General features: G+C 39.3%; 1 protein-coding gene across 7 annotated transcripts in view; it reads right to left on the minus strand.

Moving 5' to 3' along the window:
* LOC117156501 (uncharacterized) overlaps positions 1-16899 on the minus strand; it is a 41446-nt gene that overhangs the window by 21658 nt on the left and 2889 nt on the right. For 2 of the 7 annotated variants that reach the window (XM_033333569.2, XM_076618004.1), the window contains exon 1: positions 14100-16862. The exons of the other annotated variants lie outside the window; for them this stretch is intronic. The gene's annotated coding sequence lies outside the window, so the exon portion shown is untranslated. Of the gene's footprint in view, positions 1-14099; positions 16863-16899 lie in introns of those variants that run through there. 7 annotated transcript variants of the gene reach the window in all.

Genomic DNA, 16899 nt, shown 5'->3' on the forward strand with positions numbered 1-16899 from the left:
AACGCGTTTCACCGTTGGCAACTTTGGTTTATTCGACCCTTTGTTCCACCTTTCGATAAACTTTGAATTCGAGCAGGTCGAATAGACGAGCCGAAGATATCGGTAGAAGTTAGCGAATAGTCGAAGGTATTTTAAGGCTGAAGTATGGAAATGGACAATCCAATCGAAGACGGTATGTAATTTCTTTCCTGTTCTTCCCTTTGAAATGGAATGCTAGTCCTCTCGCTGAACTTCAGCGGTTGACTGTCAAAGGAAGGAACTTTATTCGAACTCGTGTAATTCGACGTGTTAAGAACAAGCAGACTACTACGATAATTAATTACATTGCGAATATTTACTGCAAAGTCACATTTTTGCATTACTCGAAATGAAAGCGGCAAAAGTTAAACGAATATTCGTTTTACCCTGAAGATATTGTTAACAAGTATATTGTTTTTAATATTTTCTATATCTTTGTAATCTGCAAGTTCTAATACAAGTCAATTTTCCATAAATGCATAAACATTTGCAACCTAACGCGAGTGTAGTGAGTTCTCTATTCTTTTAATTAATATCTCACGTGCTTATTGATATAAGCAAAGTACCATTCCAATACGTAGTACAAACGAAACAGGGGACAATATAACAAGAAATGGGAATTTTTCGCACTTATTTATCTTTCCACACCAATTTTCCTCTCTGTTTTCCCTCTCGAACGTCGTCGAATTTCCACCGGTGAAGATTGACTCGAGAGGAGACGAGAAATCGATCATATTCGACCAGTGGAAGACAGACCAGAGGTTTGAGCAACTTAAACGAAAATTCCCAGTGCACAGTTGCCTGAAAAGCCGTATTTCCTAGCCAAAATCCAATATCTCAAGTTTAACGTTTCAAAAAGGATTCGTTCTTTGTCGTCTATACAAGGGTCGACACTGACCACGAGAGGAGAATGTTAAAAAGATGGCCATTGTTCGCACCTGCTTACGAACGAAAAGCTCGTCACAGGATATTTAAAAGCGTCTCTGAAGGAGCGAGAAATGTTATCAGCATTTATGCGAAACGTGATGACAAGCGGCACCGGTCAAACTTACCAATGCGTAACCACTTAATCTTCGTTTTTTTCAGCTACTGATCCAACTACGAAATAATTCTTTGGGAATTCTGCTGATAAATCGATCGAAGTTGCGAATGGAGCAAACGCGAAGCACCGCGAGATCGTTGCTACATGCGCACAGCAACCCAAAACACGTTCATCAACTTTGCACCTGCATGCATACGCTATAAAGGTTGCCAACCCGGTTTTACTTTCGTCAATTAATACGCAGACAAACACCGAGTGCAATTCGTGACACTCAACATATACATACACGGATACAAACTTGGTGGGCGTATTGTTGGCCATTGTTCTCACGTAGCAACAATTTGGTGGTACTTCGGATTTGCTCGATTTGAAACTTCAATTGATTTATCAGCAGAATTTCCGAGGAATTACTCGGTCGATATGGATGAATAATTATTATTCCGTAGGCGGATGAGAATTTGAACTCGTCTCAAGCTTATTCTTTCTTTGTACCTACGTTAGGACCGTTTCTCAATATCTGTCTTTTATGAACGATATAGTTGTGTTCTTTTTTACAATTGGCAGAAATATCCAGATGAATAATTATTATACCATAGGTGGATGAGAATTTGAAGAAAACGAAAATTAACGTTAGAATTACCACACCAGTGAAATTGACTGGTTGTACAATTTTATTTTATAATTCCTATTTCGTGTTATATTTCTCCGTAATGATGTAATTTCGCAACGATAACTAAAAGAATAATATAACGAGCTTTATTTTCTTCTTTATGTATTCAAATTGAAAATAATTTTGTATCAAGCCCACTTATAGCAATACCAGTGAAAATGACTGGCACTTGTCGAAGTGTAAAAGGGTCTTGTAATCTGTTTATCGAACCCCAATTAATCAGTTTCCTCGTTTCGTACAAATTGCCACACGTTTTTCAAATTTTAACTGCGCATCGTTCGATATGACGATATCAGTTATCAGGAAAATTCCGGATCGATCGTTAGATCGCTAGATGCTATCGCTAGAAATACCACACCAGTCAAGATGACTGGTTCTACAATTTTATAAATATGTCAATCCTCGTTTAGGAATCATGGTCCCAGATGGATTAATAATATCAAAAATGTACTACACAACATGGAATTCCTTCTGTAAGAAAGTAATAAATCGGAAAATATAAAAATATTCTATTATTACGTATTTTTTAAAGACCTGTCATTTTGACTGGTTGTAGTAGAAATAGCTTCGTGTTAACTGTCGGTAGCTCTAGTATTGAGCCATTTGTTCGCCTTTGCACTCGTTCCTTCCAACTTTCCCATCACGTTTCCGATAAATACTGATAACGTGTTTCGCTGCTTGAGAGACGCTCTGAAACGTGCCGCAAGAATTTTCCGTTCGCCAGCAGATGGAGAGCAAGTGGTCATTTGTTAACATCCTCCTTTTCATTTGTGCCCCATTTCCTCAGTTACGTGAAACTATTAATTAGCAGTAACATTCGCAAGCTAATCATCGTATACGCAGTTTCGCTGTAATCTTCCGACCGACACGATGCAATTTCGCAGGACTCTGCAATTTTCATAGAAAATTCGCTCGAAACATCGAACTTTTGAACTTTCATTCGAACTTTGAACTTTCGTTAACATTTCCATCAACCGAATTCTACGTGCTTTATAAATCCCAGGAATGTATCGTGTACTTTGTTTCGTCCCTGTTTCCTTAATCGCGTGCAGTTATGTTAAGCGTCGATTCGTCGAATAACGAGGAAGCGTTAACGAACGATTCTAGAAAAACGATAGAAAAGACAATTAGGCGTTTCTCAGCCGATAATTAATTAACAAAATCGTAGGGTCGGTGGAAAGAACCGCAGCTTCGTAAAGAGTTAATCCATTAAAAAGTTGGCCCGCTTCGAGCTTATTCTTTCCTCGTACCTACGCTAGGGACAAGAAGAAGTTGGCGGTGTAAGAAAGGTCGTTGATACGCTGAGCCAATTAGCAACGAAGTCTCGAGGGGCTCAGACTGAATCTTATGCTTCAACGTGTTAAATACATACCGCACGACCCTGTACTACGTCGCTCCAATAATTTTGCAACCATCGTTCTTCCGCCTCGATATACAGAACGATCCTTGCAATGATTTCCCAACTTACGGCAGTTGCAGAGTTCGTCGAGAGGACTAGAAACTCGTCTAATCAACGTAGGTCATAAAAATCAGTCATTAGGGCTGATCACCTCCGTATCATCACTGGCTAGGTCGTATTAATTTGAAAAAATTCGTTTGAGAATTAAGAAATTTCAGTAAAAATTTCCTGAGTTTCGCGGTTGTTCCAAAACATCGAGACACAGTGTAAAAGAGGTACAATGTACCTTTTCTTTTTTGCAGTTCAGTGCGTTATATGTTATTTAAAATTAGAAGTAAAAATTTGAGAATTACGTGGAATAAAGCGTATCATTTTGATATAATATCTATGAGAAAATGAAGAATCGTGACATTGTACATCGATAAATAAATCCTTCAAATTCGTACATAACTTGAGACAGTATTGGTTTATGTTTGTAAATTCGATGTTCGATACGATTGGAAGCGACCAGCTTAGGATATCGAACGCCAATAAGAAGTAAAAGTTGCTTTTTCATCGAAAGCTTTGATTTTAGGATCTACGTTTATTTAGACGTTTTTTTACTCCTCCTGGTGTGTACTGTTATATAATCCTTTAAGTTATGGATCTTTTTGCACGACCCTATATACACAGGCTCGCGAAAGTATTCCAACGCTTGTAGACATTTTCTCCGAATAAGTTATCGCATGTACGTTTATAGCAGTTCTTACGTTTTTATTAACATGCTTAAAAAGGAAAAATGGAACCCAGACAGAGATTTGTTTCGCCTATTAAATATTATAATACGTGCTTCGATATTTTATACATTTGTCCATATTATGTTGTGTACTTTACATTTTTATATTTATAGATTTCTCGCAAACGCGTAAACATCCGCAGTCTAACATTTTAAAGTTTCATTAACGCTATCATGGAACTCTATTATCGTCATACTAGTCGAGTTAAATTAATTGAAAGAAAAATGTCAACCTTGCAGGAATGACCTCGTATTCGATAAGGAATATATTTAATGATCCATAAATAATTGATAAGCAATCTTAATTCATCGATAATCGCTATGAAATCGAGAATAAAATATTCGAAGAATACGCGTAAGCCAAATGTCAAGATCTTTCCTCTTTATTCGCGACTACGAATAACGACTGGCAAATGTATGTACATATATATCGTCTAACGAGATCGAAAGGAGAAAACTCATTTTATAGAACATTGTCGGAGAACGAGTGGAAAATTAGCTCGGCGGAGTATCACGATGAAACTGGATGGAAAAGTCGAAGAGCGAGAAAGAGTTCGCTGGTGGATGCTCTCTTTCACGGTGTCTTGTTTTGCGTCTTCCAATCTCCTGGTAAATTAAACGTTCGGTCGTATCCAGAGGTTGTCCTCTTTACAACCAACTCCGTCATCTTCGCGCCAATGTAAGATTCTAGTTTTTAAGATTCTCTCTTCTCCCTTATGTGTTATGATTTCATTGGTAACTTTTGTCTTACAGTATGTTTTATTCGCTAGAATATACTTATACTCACAGCCGAGACTTGCACTTGATTTACAGACACCTACTATATCCACTATTATACTATATTTACGAAGTTATATTATTCATGCGCTTCGAACCATTTACTCTCTTTCTCTCTCTCCGTCTCTCCTATTCAGACTCCGACTGACTCTACCGATTAATTACCTACTTAATGCATCCTTTCCTGTTCGCTAAAATTCTCTTTGGTCTGCCTATTTCCTATGTTTTTCTTTTCTCTCCTTTTGCAGCTTCTCGAGTCAAATTACCATCACTCTATCCTGTCTTCCGCTCGTTACGCGTTCCTAGTATCTATTATACTTAAGTGAGAAGTTTAGATCTTTCAAGCTTTCACGATGATGAGGTGACGTATTCTCCGAGTTTCGATCGCCTTTTGAACCTTGTTACCGACCTCGTTTTTTGTGTCACAGTTTTAGTCCTTTTAACAGGCAGCAAGATCTTGGTAATTATACGAAAGAGGCCGCGCTTCATTGATTTCAACGATCTTGAAATATGTTGTCGAGGTCGACGTTCTTCACAACTTTTTCCTATTCACGTAACTGTCACTCGGTTTTAGTTCCCAAGATTTTCGCGAATCACCACAACGCAATCTATGTTACCATTACGGAGATCACTTTGCAGTAGACGAGCGTCTTTATCCAGTTAGCTGTTTTTGACGAGTATACACGAAGAAATGGCAATATTTTGCGTTACGATGAGCCCTGTCGGTAATAAAATTAAACAATGAAGCAATCGTTTCGTTACAACTTAATTCTATAATATAACAGCCAAACATACTCTGCGTTTCACGAGTATACTCGTCATCGTTTACTTTTTCCCGTACATTTTAGGTACGCGCTTTTCAAAGTTTTCAAAGGGGTCGCAACAGCTAACTGATTATATGGTCCCCTAGTCTCGACCTAACTTATCGACGAGGGATATAATCGTTCTCAATATCGCGTAAATGAAGAAGAAAAACGAATAAATCGTGGAACGGCAGAACGCAGAACGGTGCTTGTGAGATGATTTCCAATGAATTTATCGATAATGAAACGTTGTACTGTGTTTTATCTGTCTATCCGTCACGTACATACTAATAATTAGAGCCGATAGATACGCACAGATAGTCTTAGTTTTTCAGTTATACATAAAGATACGTTTGGCGGTATATATGTATAAATAATGATGAATGGTAACAATGGAATTTACGATGCACTTAAAAAATCGCATAAAATAAAAATGAAGTGATGCCAGCGTTATTGGCCGGATATTAATCTAACATCTAACCCCAACCTATAATCCATTCATTTATCGCCTTTTATTTATAGCACAGATGATTAGCACCGATGAGTTAAGTTTAGATTGGGCTATATAAAAATCCGGCCATTTATGTGCAATGGAATGAAGCGTAACAGGAACTAATTTTAATCGAAGATTTTTTGTGAATATCTCGGCAATGAAAACCGATCGCCGGTTACACGTATAGGAGAAAGTTATTCCGAATCTTGATCTTGGCGACATATTTCAAGATCGTTGAAATCTATGAGGCGTACTTTTTTTATGCATAACTACTAGAATTTTTAAGCTTTCAAAAGAAATCCCAATGTGCTATACCGTGCACTATACTTGTATATTAAGATCGAAAATCATTCGTATCGACAACGATTCTTTTGTGTCTGCCTCGAACTTAAGAAAATTGCTAACAATAAAAAAAAGCAGAATTGGGTGTAAAATGGTACAAAGAACGCAGCAGAGATGACACGTTGATCGCCGTGTAAATTAAGTTTGGGTGGCGATTGCGTTACCGTAGGAGCCACGATACTATCACAATATACAAATCGATCAGAGTGACTGGATATTTCTGCCAATTGTAAAAGAAAACACAACTCTATCGTTCATAAAAGACAGATATTAAAAAACGGTCCTAACGTAGGTACAAAGAAAGAATAAGCTTGAGACGAGTTCAAATTCTCATCTGCCTACGGAATAATAATTATTCATCCATATCGACCGAGTAATTCCTCGGAAATTCTGCTGATAAATCAATTGAAGTTTCAAATCGAGCAAATCCGAAGTACCACCAAATTGTTGCTACGTGAGAACAATGGCCAACAATACGCCCACCAAGTTTGTATCCGTGTATGTATATGTTGAGTGTCACGAATTGCACTCGGTGTTTGTCTACGTATTAATTGACGAAAGTAAAACCGGGTTGGCAACCTTTATAGCGTATGCATGCAGGTGCAAAGTTGATGAACGTGTTTTGAGTTGCTGTGCGCATGTAGCAACGATCTCGCGGTGCTTCGCGTTTGCTCCATTCGCAACTTCGATCGATTTATCAGCAGAATTCCCAAAGAATTATTTCGTAGTTGGATCAGTAGCTGAAAAAAACGAAGATTAAGTGGTTACGCATTGGTAAGTTTGACCGGTGCCGCTTGTCATCACGTTTCGCATAAATGCTGATAACATTTCTCGCTCTTTCAGAGACGCTTTTAAATATCCTGTGACGAGCTTTTCGTTCGTAAGCAAGTGCGAACAATGGCCATCTTTTTAACATTCTCCTCTCGTGGTCAGTGTCGACCCTTGTATAGACGACAAAGAACGAATCTTTTTTGAAACGTTAAACTTGAGATATTGGATTTTGGCTAGGAAATACGGCTTTTCAGGCAACTGTGCACTGGGAATTTTCGTTTAAGTTGCTCAAACCTCTGGTCTGTCTTCCACTGGTCGAATATGATCGATTTCTCGTCTCCTCTCGAGTCAATCTTCACCGGTGGAAATTCGACGACGTTCGAGAGGGAAAACAGAGAGGAAAATTGGTGTGGAAGGGATCTCGAAATAAGGAAGAAAAGTTGGAAAGGGTGAACGACGATCTGGCTATCGGGCTAGTAATATCCTTAAAGTTGGAGAATTTGGCCGGAAGCCGAACGGAACTACGATAGATTTCGTCTGGATTCCAGCGAAGGCGAGCCATTTTACCAAAGTTTTCATTCGTTCTTCCATTCTATCTTTTCGAGGCGGCCATAATTTATCGTTGTCTCTGCTATAATCACCGCTTGAATTATAAACGACTACTACAATAATTCATTCCCGATTGAATTTGGTAATTAAACGAGTTTGTTTGTTACTCGAGCAAATACGAGTTTGGAATTATATAACTGAGAGCAATAAAATTTTGCGATACGAGTAAATTATGCGCAAATTCAATGTATTTATACGTGTAATTAATTATTGAGTTTAGCCAACGCCCACTTTGTCACTGTTTTCCCTATTCTTCCAAATTTTCCAAAATTACATATATCAATGGCTATATATGCCCTGAAACTTTGCAAAGTAGTAACAGAAAGCTTTTTAGTCATCTAAAGTCTAGACGTATATGAAATTTCTGTCAACATTCAGTGAAACAGACCACGCTCAGACACGCATATAACATCATTTTCTTCGTCACATTTTCCAAATGTCACATACCAATAGCTAAACATAATACGAAACTTTCCAAAGTGGCGAAGGAAACTTTTTAAATCACCCAGAGTCTAGACTTATATGAAATTTCTTTCAACACGCAGTGAAACAAACGACGTTATACCAAATAATCGTAACTTCAACAAAGCACTAAAGGAAACTTTTTAAATCATCGAAAGTCTAAACCTATGCTACTGTTTTTCCAAGATCCAGTGAAACGAATGATATTATGGCAAATAAACAAGGTAGTAACAGAAGCTTTTTAAATCATCCAAAGTTTAAACAGGCGTAAAATATTTATCTCGCTATCGCTCAAACCTGCATCTAATTTTCCTCAGTTTTCGTTAAATTTTCCAAGTACGTATACTTACATGTCAATAATTAAACACCTTGGAACCTTGCAAAATAGTAACGCGAGCTCTTAAATTAAAATTTCTTTCGGCATTCACTGAAACAAATGATACTCGGACCTCCTCCAATTTTCCTTATTTTTCCACAAATATTTCACAACCACGTACGCATAACAAGTAAATTAGCCTTGAAACCTTGCAAAATAGTGACAGAAGCTTTTCGAATCATTTAAATTCTAAAGCTACATACAATTTCTTTCAATATCCAGTCAAGCAAACCCAAAAGGAAAGACTAATTTTTCCTATTCTTTCCTAATCGTTCAACTACCGCGTGTTTAACATCTAAACAGACCTTAGAATCTTCCTTTAAACCTTAGAAAATAGTAACAGAAACTGGTCAAATCGTCTAAAAGTCTAAAGCTATATCAAATTTCTCTGCCTATTCGCCCTCGTTTCCACATTTCACATGCCAATAACCAAACATCGCTCTAAGATATTAATGGAAACTTTTTAAATCAACTAGGTCCTGAGCTTATAGTAGAATTTCTTTCAGCATGCAGTGAAACAAGTGAATCATCAGACGCGTGTCTAACCAGCGCCGACCTCTACTACTGAAACGAGTGTCGGCTCGTTCAGCCTATCCTTTGGACCTCTCGAACGCAATTTCGTGCTCCGTTTGTCTCGGAGACGGGAGTACACACACCGATCCGGGATCGAGTTCGAAAACGTGACCGAGCCGACCGTGTTTGCGGAGGCTGTTTTTTTGACGGACAAGTTCAAAGGAATTACCTCACGGTCTGTGGCGTTCGCTTTTCAGTTACATTTGTCTAGACCAGGTAGAACTCCCTTTGTGTTCCCTATTCAGCTCTAGTTCTACGTTTCTCTTCTTTTTTTGCAGGGAAATTATCCAGTCTATCGTACTTCGACAGGAACACTGTGATTTTTCGTTGCGTTTGAAGCTAGCGCGAGACTTAATTTTTTTAATTATTAAGGAGCATGCGGATGATCGGTATTATAAGAGACCCTCTAGAATCTAGAATATAGATAAAATATATTGTCAGTATTTTTTAGATACCGAAACTGCAAAGTCTTTGAAGACTTAAGCGATTATGAGAAAAGTATTGTTAAAGATGCTGTATATATGTTTTTAAATAATTCACCTTCTAAAAGTAAATACAAATATTATTATGTTATATCACTTTAGAATACTAAAGTAATAATATAATGATTTTGCTTTACTTCCAACGTATCGTATTATATATAAATTATTTCAGAAATATTCAAATATTTTAATACTTTCTCAAATACAATATTTTAATATTTCACTTTTACCGAACCATCACATCTCCAACACCAGAGACACAGAAAACTTTGAAGTCGGAAAGATAATTATTTTCTGAGAGTAGTTCATTCTCCATTCTTTATTTACCTTACCACATTGTCAAAAGGTCAACGACACTGAGAAAAGTACATACAGGAAGAATAGTTAATGTGTATGGAGTGGTTGCAAGATCATGGAATAGTGCCAATAGTTGAAAAGTCCTATCTATCTTAAAGGAAGATCAAGCTTGATGAGCAGTGAGAGAAGAGAAGGAACTGAGATAGGTCTAATAGCCATTCAGACGAACATCGAGACGATTTTGTTGGTGCTTCGGTCTGCATTTCCTGATAACGCCGGTTTCAAGCAATAGCTCATCACTATTGGCCGGATCTGTACTAAAACTGCACTCGATTCGAGTGTAAAATGGAACTACTCGGGTTTATAGCTCGAACAACAACGTCAAAGTTACATTCTACGTTAGATCTTAAACCATCGATATCCAGTGGAATACTTCCAATTATAGTTTCCATTTTCGGAAGTAAAGACATAAATTCTGATATGCTGCATTGAACGTAGAGTCGAGTATCGCAGCGATATCTTATGCAACTGTAAAATATTAAACGAAGTAAAATTTGTCAGAATTTTCTAAGAAATGTTAACCAGGAATTAGGTCACAAATTTTCATGAAATTTCATGTTTTTATTAACTTTACTAGGATTTAACCAACTAAAGAAAATAATACGATACTTCACCGATAACTACTTCACTTATTCTTTGTATTCTTGCATTTCATGTGCGTTATCCACATTGTTGCACTTTTACATTTCCCATGCAAGTGCATAAAAATCCGCAATCAAGTTCCAATGCTTAATACACCGTATGAGGAGTCAATCTATGACTAGTTACTGAAATACTACCATAGCTTCACGAACAATCTTTCTCTCCGGCAATTCATTCTTTGAAAAGGACCAAAGAACGTCGTCGTTAACATTCTATACATTCCTCGCGACACATCCTCCAACGAATCTCCTCTATAACCGTCTCTGCGGTTGTCCGTATGACAAATAGGGGATGATAAGTAGACGGCAAGAAGGGACACAGCAGCGGTGTTATCAGACCAGATTCGTTCCATCTAGAGAGACTAGACGGCTCTATTCTCGGATCTACGGACGTGTGCAGTTCCAGCGAGGTCGTGGCTGCGGAGAAAATCGGAAAACAGAGAGCTCGAGCCGCTCTCGAAGCGACGTTACGCCGCGGTTATAAATAGAAGAGCCTTGTTAGCGGTTACACACGGCGTTAGTTAGGTGCACGTAGCTATATCGTGGACAGACACACGATTTCCTTCCTTCTTTTATAAAGTGGAAAGGAGCAGTCCAGCCGCCGATAACCGATAATCGTTCCACCTAGCCAAACGAACAACCGCGCCCGATGAATAATGAAACGGCGAACGCTGGGGTCTTCGTCGTTTCGCCGCCCGTTAGCTTCCTCACCTTTAACCCCGGTATATTGTACAAGAACGTCTCCGTTTTCCCATTCCGTCCTACTTCCCATCGATTTTTCTCCTATCGGTTATTACACCAACTCTTCCTCCCTCATTTTCTTCGAAACGCATCAACAACAGTAGTATAACCCTATAACTCGAGAGATTCACTCCGGTTACATTACAGCACATACATTATGATACAGAGGCTCGCGACACTATCGAAACTCTTGTGGATACCTTTTACGAATATGTTACGCGTGTTACAGGAAACATTTGGAAATTTCATTGACATTGTACGGAGTAGATGGTGGATTTCTATGGCTGGCAAAAAGGTGTTTGGACGTACCCTTATATTTCTTTCTAATTATAAGTCGATTATAACTCCTTTCTCTGATATTGTGGCGTTTATTTCTATTGCTCAGCCTCTAAAACTTCCTTTTGTCATCCACTGTAAATAAGCGCAAAATATAGCATTCGTTATAATATTTAATAAATATAGAATAACTTTCTATTTAGGTTGAATCTTGTAGACTGTAGATTCGTAAAAATGCCAAGTCTAACAATAACTCTTAAACAGTGTACTAATTATTCAAGAAGATACTCTCACTTTCTGCAAGTGCTCTGACACTTATGAACGAAGATGCACCACGTTATACGGGCCTCTACTGTAAATTCTCCGATTTCTATCATCGACCCGATCGTTAATAGCGTGTTTAAACATTCAACAGCCCAGTTATACGACAACAGAGAGAACAAAAAATGCCACGTTGGGGATTACGATCCTAGATCATGGATCAGAAGAGAAATGCATCTTTGAGAAAGAGAAAGTAGAGTCTTGTTTAATCTGATCTTTCAAGGGAACGTGATTTTCCGTGTGATTTATGGGTCAGACAAAATTTTGGTTACAGTAGGAATGGTATTTGAGATAAGTTTCCGTCGCAATGATTAGACTGCGATTGTTCAGACTGCGAACACATACTCTCATGAATGCAATTAAAAATACGAAACCTGGGTTAGAATTTATTTTACGCTTGAAATATTATTGTAAACTCTATTTGGATATTTTGACTCATCGCTGTACATTTTGTGAATTCTTGCACATTTAAATTCTCTCTAAACGTTTAAATATCCACAGTTTTATAAAAGTAAGAATCACAGTCGTTGCATTTATTTGCATTTTTCACGCATTTATGAGGAATTTAAAGTTGCAAAAATATGCTAAACTATGTAAACTATCCAAGACATAGTACTCGTTGTAATATACAGCATGTAAAGCGAATCTGTACTTATGTTCCATTTGTTCAATTGCATTCATAAAATATAAAATAGATCCATCTATTCCAGTACTCCTAGAAAGAGTAATCAACCTGATTATCAAGTTATGGATCGCTGCTTTGCATTTATGGGAAATTTAATGCTATAAAAATGCGTATACCTGCTTCTTCTCGTAATTTTTATAATATTTAACTAGCGAAAGGAGTTTCCACTTATGTTCCATCTCGTCGATTGCATTCATGAAAAATGAAATAAAAAAACAAAAATAAGGCCATCCATTCCAGCACTCCTAGAAAGAGTAATCGGTCTGACTATCAAATTATGAATTGCCATGCATTTATGGGAAATTTGATGCTATAAAAATGCATATACCTGCTTCTTCTTACAACTCTTCTAATGTTTAATGAGTGAAAGGAGTTTCCACTTATGTTCCATTTCCTCAATTGCACTCATGAAAAATAAAATAAAAAAACAAAAATAAGGCCATCTATACCAGCACTGCCGGAAACAGTAATCAGTCTGACTATCAAATTATGAATTGCTATGCATTTATGGGAAATTTAATGCTATAAAAATGCATATATACCTGCTTCTTCTTCTTCTTTTTATAATCCTTATGATATTTAGTGAATGAAACGAGTTTCTATTTATATTGCACTTCTTCAATTGCATTCAATTGAACGATAAATGATTAGAAAATAAAGAATCACTCGGTATAGAAGTAGTCAGGCTGACTCATATCCGTGCAGCGTTTTGCCTCGTCACTCGTGAAGCGTAAATTGGAGGTATCTTCTGCTCGTAGGAACAAGCGCAGAGCAACGATACGCGTTAATGGACGGTGAATTGGAAGCGTGTCGTCGCGAAACAGGACAATCTATATTAGTATCTCCTTATTGGTATCCCTTCCTCGTTCCACACGTACGTATGTAGATGTATGCACATATTATTCAAGCATATTTCTTAGATGCCAAGAAATGACCAGCCACGTTTGATAGATTTTATAGAAAAGCGACGTTGGAACGCGAAGTTCCTCACGGTTTGCGCAGCAAAACCGACGCGTTCCGTTTATTTATAAACGTCCTCCTGCTCGGACGGCTTTCAAAATTCCGATCCCATCCGGATATTTTTTCGCACGCTCCGGGGGAATCGATTTTATCGCGACGCAGCTTCGTAACACCGCGATCAACCGTGACGATCCTCCGCAACCAATGCTCTCTCTCTCTCTCTCTCTCTCTCTCACTCTCTCTGTGTCTATCTACGAAAAAAAAAAAAAATTACAGAACCAATGAAAAGAACTGGAAGAGAAAAAGGAAAAGAACGAACGAATATGAAGAACCTTTGTTCGATCTTGATTCAATTTCCTCTGGCCTCGGCGCGACGAAAGATTAATTATCAGTCATTCGACGAGAAACGATCCACCGTGTGAAAACGATTCGCTGTCGAGGAAAAAGAAAGAGAAAGGAAAAAAATAGGAGAAACGAAGGATCAGCAGGATGACCAATTTTCTCGTTGTTTCGATGAAGTTCTTACTTGTCGCGATGGTAACTTCCAATCGATTCCACCGACCAAGATGAAAATCGTCCGACTAACTCGTTCGTCATAGATCCACCTCACGGATGACGGATGAACGAATTCATTGTTCTTGCTGTCGAGCGTCACCAGAGACACGCACTGACGCGGATTCCGGGTCGCGTGGAATCTCGCTGATGCGAGCGAGACGCGTGTTAGCGTGACGTTGGCGTCGTCAAATTCGTTCGCGCGATGTACACGGGACCGAGTCTTTCTTTTTTCTTCTTTTTTTTCTTTTCTTTGTTTCCACCGTTATACGAGTCGTACATTTAACAAGACAGAAATAACGAAATAGAGATACAACAGATCATTGGATGCACTTTTCGACGACGCGGCCACTACTCTGAATGTCTCTGATTTGCTTCCACCTCTTAAACGGCTCTTACCATACGATGCGATTGCCTCTTTGGATGCTCGGTTACTACGCTTGTTTATTTTCGTCGAATCGCGGGAATCGTTTGAATGCGAGCGGATGCGAACTTAATCCAGGTCAGGAATGCGTCGATGGTTGAAAATCCGTCGATAGAGCGTAATATCGGGAAAAGTCGGATTAATTCCGTCGCAGTTCTCGAACGCCGATCCCTTTAAACGGATCCGTGCGTTTACACGCTAGATCGTTTTCACTTGGAATTTCAATTTCTTTCTCTTATGATAGATGCGGTTTAAAATGATACGATCGCGTAGCAGCTGTTTCGTGAAATTTATCACCGTCGACGGTGGCCGTTATTGGAGAAAATCCGAGCATTCTTCGTGGCGTTCGTCCTCGAGATATTTCAATCGAGACCAACCTCATCGAGATTTCATTTGCCCGTCGCGGTTTAAAGAATGCGCAGAGCGAAAGTATCGCCGCTGCGAATTCTTTCGTCGCTTAATTTACACCTTAATTTACGTGTAGATCCGGTTGCTCGATCTGACGACAGAAAGTTCTCCAAAATATCTCTTAATATCCTGCAGGAATTTAAGTTCCTTCAAACGTTCTTCCTGCGTTCCAGTTTCTTAATATCCTTGTGGTTGGAAATAGTTGATCCTGTTTCTAGGCAACTTCCTTTCACGGCTTCTGTTTTAACGCTAAGTTGTACTTTAACAATTAGTTATCCACTAATTAAACGATAAACGTATTTACCTTGGGTGAGAGCTGGCTTTAAATTTCACAGAATATGTGTTTCAATAATAAATAATTAATAAGAGGATATTTTCCTCGCAATCTAAATTGGGATTGAGTCTTGAAAGAGTTAAGAGGCCTTAACTCCTCTCTCTCTCTCTCTCTCTTCATTCGCATTTGATCGTCTCCACATGTTGTCCATGTCGTCATACTCCGTCTCACTGATATAACATCTCAAGCAGACAGTGAAATCGATCAGATATATGAAACATAAAAGCGTGTGCTGGCTATTTTCAAAACTGCAACTCGTTTTCTTTCTTGCTTTGCAGTTCCATGCGATCAATCAGCGCTGATTAGTCGAATCGAACTGGGCGGCAGCAACCTCTTTTCGAATCGACGCCTATTAATATCGTAGCCGCACCCAATTCTCGCGACAACGCATCCTCTTCTCTTTCGTATCTCAAGAAGACTCGACCACTGTTCAAGCAACGCTTCGTTTCACCCGTGTTCCGTGACCTTTCGCCGACTCACAGTCTTAAATAACGACCGTCTTTCCTTCCACCTTTGACTTCTTTGCACGGCCACTCGTTCCTCTGTGCAAATCCTTGGCTTTGCGTGCACTCAAACGAGTGGAACAGGTGCACTCGTCGATTCGTCGAATGTTTCTCTTTGACTGGAATAAGAATTACGATGAAAAGACGCGTCGGAGCGTTGGCTGGTTGTTCCTCGAAGCAGAAGGGTTGCTTTAAGTTCCTCCTTAACCCATTGACGTACTTCGACGAGCCCCGTTATTCGATAGCCTCGTGAAACCCCATCGACTATTCACGCGAAGAGGTGAGCACGCTTTCAGGACACGCGACGAACAGACAACGTTTCGCGTCTCCCGACGAATGACGAACGATTTTCGAGGGGTCGAGAGAGCCAGAGCGCTGGATATTAACGAGAAAGCTTTCGTTTCGAGCAGAAACGACCAAGGGGAAAGGGGCAGAACGGCGAGAAGAAAGAGAACGACCAAGACGAAGACCTTTTTTTTCAAACGACCCGTTTTCGCGTGTTTGAAACGCGAAATAAAAGAGAGAAAAAAGGGGGAACGGGTGTTTCTTGCGCAGATAAAGGACACGATCGGCGAAGAGGAAGCCTCTCTCGCTTCGAGCAGTCCTTTCTCTCCCTCGTCTAAAAAGGCCTTACGGATGAAGCACGAACGACCATCACGATCACAAGGACGCGGAGTCTCGTGAAAGAGGAAACGAAGGCGCGAACGAGACCAGCACGCGTTCGAGCCTTCTACGGAGCGGCGACGATCTCGAAAACTGTAGGGGTCGGTTAGAGCCCTCAGGTAAATAGCTGCTAACAACTTTTCTTTTGCTTTTTTTCTTTCTTGCGCTGCGAGGGAAAGCCGTGACGGCTTTATTAACGCAACCGTGGTGGCTTCCCAGCGTTTACCACGACCATACGTCCCGTATTCGTCCCTCTTGCAAGAGAACTCGCTGTTCGTCATCATCGTCGTTGGTAGTACATCCTCGTCGACGCGAATACTCCAGTCTCTAGGCACGTACTCGAACGCCAACGATCTTTAGATTTGAAACGGAAAATCTGCCGTGAGAGAGGAATGAAACGGGAGCAGAATGAACGAGCAATGGTATCCTGGCTCAGTTTGGG

The sequence above is a fragment of the Bombus vancouverensis genome, chromosome 4, assembly GCF_051014615.1.
Source record: "Bombus vancouverensis nearcticus chromosome 4, iyBomVanc1_principal, whole genome shotgun sequence".
NCBI classification, from domain to species: domain Eukaryota; kingdom Metazoa; phylum Arthropoda; class Insecta; order Hymenoptera; family Apidae; genus Bombus; species Bombus vancouverensis.